Consider the following 10,609-nt stretch of genomic DNA (forward strand, 5'->3'; position numbering starts at 1 on the left):
GCCCACTATTTAAAGTGTGATCGGACCAAGAATCTGTCATTATTATAGTGTTTCAGTCAAGCATGTCTACAAATGAAAGTATTATTCTTGAAGAAATGCATACTGCTGACAGACATGATAAATACAATGGGCCTCATGCAAGAACTGTTCGTACACACAGATTTGTTCTTAAGTTGTGCGTACGAGTGATTTAGGAAAATTTGTGGCATTCACCAATGTTTTCGTATTCTAAGATTTTTTTCAGATACGAACAAAATTCACGWGTGGTCCAGACCTGTCGTATATTTTACGAGCAGTCAGTCTGCTGTTATCCAGACGGGTTTTCTTCACAAATAACTTTATATTTCGTTAGTTTGAAGATATTTTGAGTTGAAAATAAATTACACTCCATAATTATGTTGACAATAGGCTATTCTGCTTGAATTAGAGTTATAATTTTAAATGTAACAATTTAGACTAACAATATAAATTGTCCGTTCGTCCGTTTTCCGCCGCTTATCCGGGATCGGGTGCGGGGTCAGCAGGAGACAGACCCCGCTCTCCTCAGCGACACTTTTCAGCTCGTCCCAGGGGACTCTGAGACGTTCCCAGGCCAGAGGGGATCCACCATCCCTCCAGCGAGTCCTGGGTTTTCTCCAAAGTGCCAGACTTWTTTTGAAAACATTTTAAAATGCTTAATTCAAACCCGCATCTAAGACCACATGCGACCGCGCGGCGTGGCGGGGGGGGTGGGGTGTACGGTGCGCAACGGTGTGGCTTCTGAATAAATGAATATGATTTAACACAGTTGTTTATACTTTTAGCAGCTCTTTTTATTCCACAGCTGACCTGCTAAAAATGACAGATTTTCTTTTCTGGATCTCTGACAGACGGACTTCAATCTCTGAACTCGTTAAGTTTTTCATTTTAGTTTACGCTGTCATTTTTCATGAATGGACACTTCCTTGTATCTGAGGCAGGAAACACAGCCTTATATGGTGTTTTTGGGGTGGTAATTATGCTAATCTCCTCTCGTGTGCACGAGCAGCTGGATACAAACAGGTGGAATTTACGCAGCTCATTTACACACTTTTCCTGCAGATAGAAGAGTTTGTTGAATCTGACGTGACATGTTCGTAYGAACCCTTCGTACGAACAAAAGTAAGAGAAATTTAGGATAAGAATATGAACATGTTCTTGCATGAGGCCCAATGAGTGGACAGTCAGTCAGTGAATGGGACCTACAGCTTTTGCTTTGGTTCCACTAAGCACCCAGCATTAGATACTTTTTGAACCAAATAGGATTTTTTTTTTTTTTGGCATGGTCTTGTTGTTTTTATTCAAAAACAAAAATGCAACAATTATTACTACCGCTGGTTAGGTTTCCACATGTCCATGTTGGGCAAAACTTTGTATTTCTGTTTTTCATCATTTTAAGTTTTTGCACAATTCAACACTTTTATTGACCCTTCACACTGTTATGTAGATRACCATTCAACAAAAAGTGTCAAGAAAAAAAACCCTGTTTTTTTTCCATTTCCTGTAAAGTTCTGATTTGGCAATATGTTTCTACTCTATTATTGATGTAATAAAACAATAGCCTAAATTATTTAGTAATCTAAGGCAGGGTTTCATCCTGTCATCAGTGGGTGGCTGGTTTAAACGCCCATCATGTCTGTCTCAATCGTGTCCTTGGGTAAGACACTTAACACACCTCGCCTGCTTGTGGTGGTCAGAGAGTCCGGTGGTGCCRGTGCATGGCACCACCCTCACCACCGGCACCACCGATGGTGCCGGTGCATGGCAGCCCCGCCTCTGTCAGTGTGCCCCAGGGCAGCTGTGGCTACAATGTAGCTTACCACCAATGGTGGGCACTAGTCCCCTAGAGCGCAAAYATGCTAATATGCTATTGCAGACCTAAATTTTCCCTTTGYGCTTTAGGGGTTTTACTAATTTCTTTAAATGATGTGCATATTTGTGCTTTCTAAATTTAGAAATCAGTAGGTAATTGTAAATATTTTATATTTGATCATCAATTCCGTCTAAACTCACTATGCTTTGCAGCAATAAAATTCATTAAAACTTTGTCGTCATTTTCTTGAACATTGGAGGGGAAAGCCATCCTTTCACACGATGGAGCTCCACTGTGTGGAATCAGCACCCACTCAAACAAGATTGTGTTAACAGAGCTCCATATTCTGATTTACTGTACTTCTTGGTGACAGTTTTCATTTAGTAGAGACTGTTCCCACAATCCTTTGTGTGGCAGGAAGCAATTAGACCCACTTCACTGGGTGACAATCCACCTGCGGTTCTGATCTGCAGAACCATGCTCAGCTGTGCAGTTTGTACCTCCTCTCCGAGGGACACCACGGCAACAGATATTAAATCTTCTTCTTCTTTGTCTTTCGGCTGCTCCCTTTAGGGGTCGCCACAGTGGATCATCTGCATCCATCTCATCCTATCCCCTGCCTCCTCTGTTGCACCAACCATCTCCATGTCCTCTTTTACTGAATCCATGAATCTTCTCTGCGGTCTTCCTCTTCTCCTTCTGCCTGGCAACTCCATCTCCTACATCCTTTGTCCAATATATCCACTGTCCCTCCTCAACACATGTCCAAACCATCTCAACCTGGCTTCTCTAGCCTTATCTCTAAACTGCTCCACCTTCACTGTCCCTCTGATCTTCTTATTTTTAATCTTGTCCATCCTTGTCACTCCCAATAAAAATCTCAACATCTTTATCTCTGCCACCTCTAGTTCAGCCTCTAAATAACAATAATAAATAAAAACCATGGAACAGTTTAAATTCACGCTCTTATTTTGAAAAGAACGGGTTTCTGTTCTTCAWCCATTAGCCTACCCAGAATGCATCACTTCAGTTTTACAATAAACAGTTTAAAATTGCTAATCTGCATGTTTTCTTACCAAAGTTCTATCATAAACATAGGAAAACGACCAAGAAGTAGCAGAACTAGCAATCCACAATTATTTTTATTACTAATCACCTCCCCAAACTATGACAACACATGCTAATCTGTGAAAGAAAATAATCTTTTCACTAGATTTACTGCTATCACTAGATGGGAGTAAAGTACTGACTTGTCTCACGCCTGAATGTTTTCTGGTAAACAGAGACAAACTAGCGCTTTATATTTAGCTTCCGCTAAGTTTATTTGAGCATATGTGCTTTTGAACTTGTGGACCTAAATTAATTGACTAGTGCTTTAGAAATTACACAGCTAAAATTTGAATTAGCGCTGCTCACCACTGCTTACAGTGATATCAGTGTGTGGATTAGTGATGGGATAAATGGCTCTTTGAAGGGATCCAGATCTTGGGGAGCCGTTTTTTTCATAGAGCTGATCAAAAGAGCCGTTCGATTTTGAACGAGTTACGTCATCACGTAGGGAAATACGACATCACGTATGGCAACGTGATGACRTCTTCACATTACGTGGGTGGAACCATGTGTTTTGTCAAGCAGAAACCCCCCTCCCCCTTTACCGTGAGCTCTGAATAATTTAGTTGTACTAGTTTTTATAAAATTTGGTTTAAACTATATACAGTATTTTTATTGTTTACATGAATATGGTCTTTTTACTTGTGATGTGTATAACAATAAATAATAAAACAACAATAACAATTTTTTTTGGTTTGTTTTATAATGTCACCTCCACTGACTATAAAGGTTCCCGAAAAGGCCTCGAAAAGGCCTGCGGACCACCAGTTAATCACAAATGTAACTAGTTTTGCGGCTCTGGACACATTTTATTAGTGAGACATGGAGCACAAATGGCTCTTTTGATTGTAAAGGTTGCAGCCCCCTGGGTTAAGTAAATTCTACAGTTTGTTTCTTAGCAAGTGTGTAAAAGTACTTTTAGTTTTACTTTCCCAATTTTTATGGACAATTGTATGACTTTTACTTGCATAATTTTCTCATCAGTGAAATTAAATTTTACCAAAATCATTTTCTGTTAAGGTAGTTTTACTTTTACTTAGTTGTATTTTTCAAGCACTTTATAGACCTCTGACTGTGGAAGTGCATTGCTGTCACAGAAAAAAAAWACTTTTGAAGAAAATCACACAACATGGTAAGTATATTGTACAAATGTGATAACAGTAGGGATGGTTTTCAAAGTTAGTGAAAATGTTAAAATCCTGAATAAAACATTAGTTCTGCTGTTTGCAAAACTATGCACCACTGTACATTAGTTATTGTAAAAAAAAGTCAGTTCAGCGTTCAGTTTAATTTTAATAAACTATTGTCTATCAAATGTTGTCATATATTGTATGGTCCTTCTATTTAAATTGCAGAATTGCCAAGCTGACAGTTATACTGTAGGTAGTCACATGGAACACGTCAATGGAGCCTTCTCTAAATTTTTCATCCGAAACCAGAAATTATGGATATTTTTATTTTTATGAATTTGCATGGTTAGCTGCTCTCTCAATAAAGTTTTTGGAATAAAGTTTTTTCTTCTTCCATGGGAGGACATGTCAAATGTGGGACCTCTGTTCTTCTCTGTTCTGGATATTCTGAATGTCTGGATTCTGATCACTGGATTCTACAGATTGGCTTGGTGGTCTCCTGGTGTTCTTCAAAACAGTGTCRGTGRCTATTCATGTCCTGGCTGACTGACCAATTTGATGGATGGCCGTATACTACTGTATCAGCACTCKGACATTTTGCCTTGAGCAAGCTGGACTCGGTCTGCAAGYGGTTCAATTGAGGGTTGCAGGCCAGCTGTGGTCCCTGGCAGAGCCGGTGCTCCGCCCACGCACACCACGCACTGTGCGTAGGGCATCAATTGCCCAGSGGGGCCCCAAAAAAATCAGGCTCATGAAAAAGAATCCTCACACAGCTAATATAGGTTAAATTTATGGGTCTAGGAAAATGGTTAACATGAGGAATAAGGGTTATTGGTTAAATTTAGGGTCTGTGTTCAGGGACTCATCCTCCTCCGCCTCATCTCATACAGAACGGATGTGCATGGTACCCCCTGCGCGTCAACATATTGACGTGGGGGGCATGAGAATGGGCTCCATATTCTAAATTTGCAAATCTGTTTTCAAAACAAGGTTGAGATTTATTTATTTTTTTAAATAAAGAGAAGTGCACTGGTAATACTGAATTATTTTTCATTTCTGGGAGGGGGAGGGCACCACAAAGCAGTTGTGATTAGGGCACCCAGATGACTAGCACCGGGCCTGGTCCCTGAACTTTGCTGGCCAGATGGAATTGATCTTGGAGAAAGCTGATAGATCGGCTCRGCGGAACTGCCCACACTATTTGTCTGATTGGATTCGCCACCTTGAGATGTACCAGCAGAACACTAAAGCAGATGTTTTCGTCTGTCTGACTCTTCTGTCCCCAAAACAACTGATTACAGAATCTGGTTCTCCCCTACAACGGCCGTGATCTGTTGACTAAATTCTTCCAGGCTGGATTACGTCGACAATTACTCTGCCCCACACCTCGCCCCTCCTCTCACACCCGTCTGTCCTGAGCAGCCTGAGGGCCTCACAGAATGAACAGTTTCCATCAATATTCTGAACTATGGCTGCGCTGGTTTAGGGGACTGGATTCTTCGGGCCCCCCTAAACTCACTTACTCCTCAGGCTTATAAATCTGCCCTATGCATAGTTTTTTTTCATAAACACCGTAGTGTCACAGTGTTGGTATAATATGATGTTTTTTGCTTTTTTCCTCATCTTTCCCTTGTGTGGTTTTTAGTTTTTCTGTTGTTAAGGTAGCGCAACTGTGTTTGCTGCATGACCAGTCTTAACTGCCCCCTCCCCCCTTCCCTGAATGTACAGCACCTTGTGAATTTATGTCTGTGAAAGGCACTATATAAATAAAACTTTACTTACTTACTTAATTTCTGAAGTTACCAGCAGGGCTGACTGACTTTGAAGTTATTTTCTGTTACAGSCTGGCCTGATGAACTCTGAAGTAACTATGAGCAAACAATCTACAGAGAATCTGACACATAGCACAGCCTYGCCATTTCCTCAAAGAATCAAAGTAATTTGTAAAAAAAAAAACGGGGGTGGGGGTGGGGGTGCTCTAATGGAGAGCATAATTCTCACACAGCCAGCTTGGAAATTTCCAGACGAGCTTTCAGCAGTGAAGCACAAAATTGAAAGGAAGCTGTCTGCTCTTGATGAGAAGGTGAGTGCACATAGAGGCTTTGCAAGGTCTTTGGATAGCAGAACACAAATAAGAGCTATGAGGAAAAGMTTTGTAATCTCTCCCACCTGAAAAAAACTTGCGTTACCATTTTTCAAGTTCATTATTAGTTGGTTGCTGGTTGTCAGGGTGAAAAGGTGATGGTCGCATTTACTTACTTAATATAYAGGGTAGAATCCAGACGTTCTGTTTACAGTATACCAACTTTTTTTTTCCTTATCATGAGAAGAGCATATGTCTGTGTTTCTGCTTTGATACAAAAAGAAAAGAAACCTGCAAGGTCACATGTGAAATAGTCCGTGTGGGAGTCACATCGCCTGAAACTTTTCCACAGAAGCCTGATGATACGCAAGGTCGGACAAACTATTGTGCTCTAATAGGAAATGTAACGGCTCAAGGTGATGGATGCAGAAAATAAACTTTGTAGTTCAGTTTCTGTTTTTTATTTAAGTTTCTAAACAAGGTTATTTGAAATCTTGGAAGAATGAGTCTGTTAGATGCTGTGAAAGGCTGTCGTTCTAAACAAATGAATGCTGGTGATGTGCAGATTGTTACTAAAACATCAATACCACAAATATCAGCTCTTTAATGCTCTAAAATCAATTCTAAAATAAAATGATACATTGATACATCAGTCATTTCAGGTAACAAGTACACAAAAGGAAGTAACTAAACTTGAAATATTGTCTAAATCATGTTTGGCAGGAACTACTTTTTCTTGTGCCTGGGTAAATGCCTAAGCGCAGCAGCACATGCTCAATCGGTCACTCAGTCTGTGGATGTTACATGTTCAGTATTTTACCACCAAGCCAATCTGCAGAATCCAGTGATCAGAATCCAAATATYTATCCAGCTCTGTTCAACTAGCTGGAAATATATTTGGATTCTGATCACTGGATTCTACAGATTGGCTTGGTGGTCTCCTGGTGTTCTKCAAAACAGCATTGGTGGCTATTCAGGYCATGTCCTGGCTGCCTGACCATATGAAAGATTGCCGTTCTATCAGTACTCAGACTTTTGCCTTGAGCAAGCTGGATTCGAAGTGGTTCTGCTGAGGGTCGTGGGCCGGCTGTGGTTCCTGGAATTTGCTGGCAAGATGGAATTCATCTTGGAGAAGCTGATAGCTCAGCTCGGCTGTRTTGTCCACACTATTTGTCTGTTGGATTCGCCACCTTGAGATGTACCAGCGGACATTAAGGCAGAAGGAAAATTGTTACTGTCTGCCTGACTGAAAACATTTTCTCCGTTCCCAAACAATTGATTACAGATTCATCTCACCCCCCACGTGACTGTGAAGGCTGTGGATCTAATTTCTTCGGGGTGTTTACGTCAACTTGTGGCTCCTCCCCCACCTCTCTCACTCCTTSTAATCTGATCCCCTGAAGGTCAATCTGGAGCTGCACAGAATGAACAATTCAACACCAGTATTCTGAACTGATGGCTGAACTACGGGTTTTTCTTTTGGGAGGCTGGGTTCTTCGGACTCATTCCCTCTAAACTCACTTAATCCTCTGGCTAATAAACATGCTCTTGCTTCGCAGAGGTTTTTTTTTTATAAACACCGTAGTGTATCATATTTCATTGATATAATATGATGTTTTTTTTCTTCATCTAATCTTATGTGGTATATTCATTTTTTCTTTTTAAATGTAGCACGACCCCTGCTGGTTGCCATATGACCTGATCACCTGTTCCCCCATGTTTTTGTCATGTGTGTCTTCTTGAATGGGTGTTTTAAAATGTAATTTCATTGTGCCCTGTACAATGACAATAAAGGCATCATCAAATCAATCAAGATACTAAAAATAATAATAATATGTTCAGGGAATGTAAATTCCGATGTAGATTTTCTTTTTCATTGAAGTTCTTGATAATTAAATAACATTTTATTTGAATGGTTTTATTAATATTTTACTTATTGTACTATTATTTTACTTCATTTTTTATTGCTTAAAACACCATTTTCATGTATTTTGTAAGATTATGCCCTTTGTTTTTCTTTTCAATTTCTTCGGCTCTGACGTCTCGTATTCTTTATGAAGCAGTGATTTAAATGCACTTGTTTTTTAGATTTACCAGACACATTAGGTGTATTTGCACAAAGTATCAGTACTGTAGTAGTACTGCAAGTACCAACCTAAGTTTTACTCAATTTCAGAATATCGAACATCACTAATGAATGTGAAAGGCTGGTTTATACTTCCACAAGACATGAGACAGTAGATCAGTCATTACATCATTTTAGGTATCTTTTCTGAATGTGTGTGTGTAAATGGGTGAATGACTGTAGTGTAAAGCACTTTGGGGTCCCCATAGGGTATTGATAAAGTGCTATATAAGTTCAGTCCATTTACCATTTATCTTACCAGGAGATAATTAATCATAATTTCTCTCTCTGCCCTCCCACTGAAGTACACGTCGCTCATAAACAACAGTGATAGCAAGACATCCATCCATCCATCCATCCATCCATCCATCCATCCATCCATCCATCCATCCATCCATCCATTATCTGTACCCACTCCTTCCTTTCAGGGTCACTGTTGCCCATATCTAGCGCTCACTGTGTGTGGGGCGGGGTACACCCTGGACAGGTCGCAAATCCATCACAGATCTTGACAGCAAGACAGTCTTTTTTTTCAGTCAACAATGCATCATCTGAAGAGAGGCTTGTTGTTGGACAAAGAGAAGTAGGAGGAGGAAAAACTTTTTTTTCCTTGTTAACCRCAGAGACRAAACAAAGATGTGGACKTCAGTGGCACAGTCATATGCTCAATAGGACCGATGAGCTGCTCCTTAAAGCTGTCCATTTAGCTAATTTAACAGCTGGYTTTTGGGAGAAAAATTAAGAAGCATGCCCTACTCCACATAAACAAACACATCCTCAAAGTTCTGACCAATCACMCACTGCAAACTGCATTAATCTTCTAGATAGATTTCTGACTGGGRGCAATTCACAGGGGGTGGGTGGGGGCCATCGGAAGATAACTGACGGAAATTTTGCAACTTTCATCATACAACGCTWAGTGAAATTTGAGAATGGAAGGATAAATATGCCTTTAAGGACATTCTGACATTAAAAAGTGCTTCTGAATTTTGCAACAAAATATTAACAAAACAACAAATGTTTAACTATAAATGATTTCCTTTTACAAATGTTCATTTTAGGTCAMTTTTATCTATTGATCTGTATTAGATACAAGTTTCTGCTGGTTTTGTTTTCCCTTCTGTTGAAGGTCTTGTATTTCACAAGTTTGTTTCACTGTCTTTTAGTCAGACTAAAGCTAAATTTTAACATGCAAAGTTGGAGCAAAGGCAAAGGAAAAAAGAAAAGTCTAAATTTTTGAAGTATGATTCTGTAAAGTTGTTATCAGCAGTCAGTATCTTACCTGWTGCAGACAGCAGTTTACACGAYATTGGTTTGGATTTTCAAAAGAAGTTTGGATGAAAAGTCATGCTAATGGAAAATAAGATTGGAAACAGTCCTATTAATTATTTTGTGTGTACATGTTTGTTTTTTCAGTCTAAAAAACATAGACTTCAATAATTGTCTAAMGTAAAAGTAACAGCAAATAAAATGGTAAAAATATCTGAAAATGTCTGATTCAGGAGTTATTTTTTGATGTGTACATTTTTCTATACTGGCCCAGTCAAACTGTTCAGTTCTTCAACAAGAACTTCTAATTATTATTCTTCAAAATATTGTTCCATTCTAATACTGCCACTGATAACACTTCCACAGAACCTCACATTAAAAAAATAAATTACACATCTACATTTTCTTATAAATTGTGATCAGTTTCAATAAACTGGCAGTACTAGCCTTGGCTGAGGACTRCAATTTCTTCTTGTTATTTTGGAGTTGTATGATGCTTTTTAATTCCATTCACACTACCTTGGTAATAAGGTGCTTTAACATCAAAATCTTTTTCTTATTGATGGTTCTTTGTGTTTAGATGAACTCATATATGAATTAATGGAAGTATTATACTGTTTACCTAATCTAATGCCTTTCTTGGCAACCAGCGGTTACTGCTTACTTTAAGAGCACCACTGTTCCACTACATTCTGGCTGCTTGTAGCACAGATAATGAGGCCGTGTTTCAATGCTGTTTTTGCAAACTGTGAGGACTGAATATGAGGCTTGCCATATGGTACGAAGCCCAGTGTGAAATCTGTCATCTTGGTTTTGCAAGCTAGAAACTTGCAGACACAAACCATTTAAGTGGATCGCTCCTACTTCTTCGGTTTAAAGTGACAGGAAGAATGCAAACACAGATATCCACAACCATAACCTGAGGAGTGGGTGGGGGGAACAGCATAGAAAAAGATGGAAGTTGTTGAATAATTTTTTTAAGCAGGGGTGGGCAATCCTGGTCCTCGAGGGCCGCAGCCCTACATGTTTTACGTTTTTCTCTGCTCAAACACACCTGATTT

This window comes from Austrofundulus limnaeus, unplaced genomic scaffold, assembly GCF_001266775.1.
Source record: "Austrofundulus limnaeus strain Quisiro unplaced genomic scaffold, Austrofundulus_limnaeus-1.0 Scaffold219, whole genome shotgun sequence".
NCBI lineage: Eukaryota > Metazoa > Chordata > Actinopteri > Cyprinodontiformes > Rivulidae > Austrofundulus > Austrofundulus limnaeus.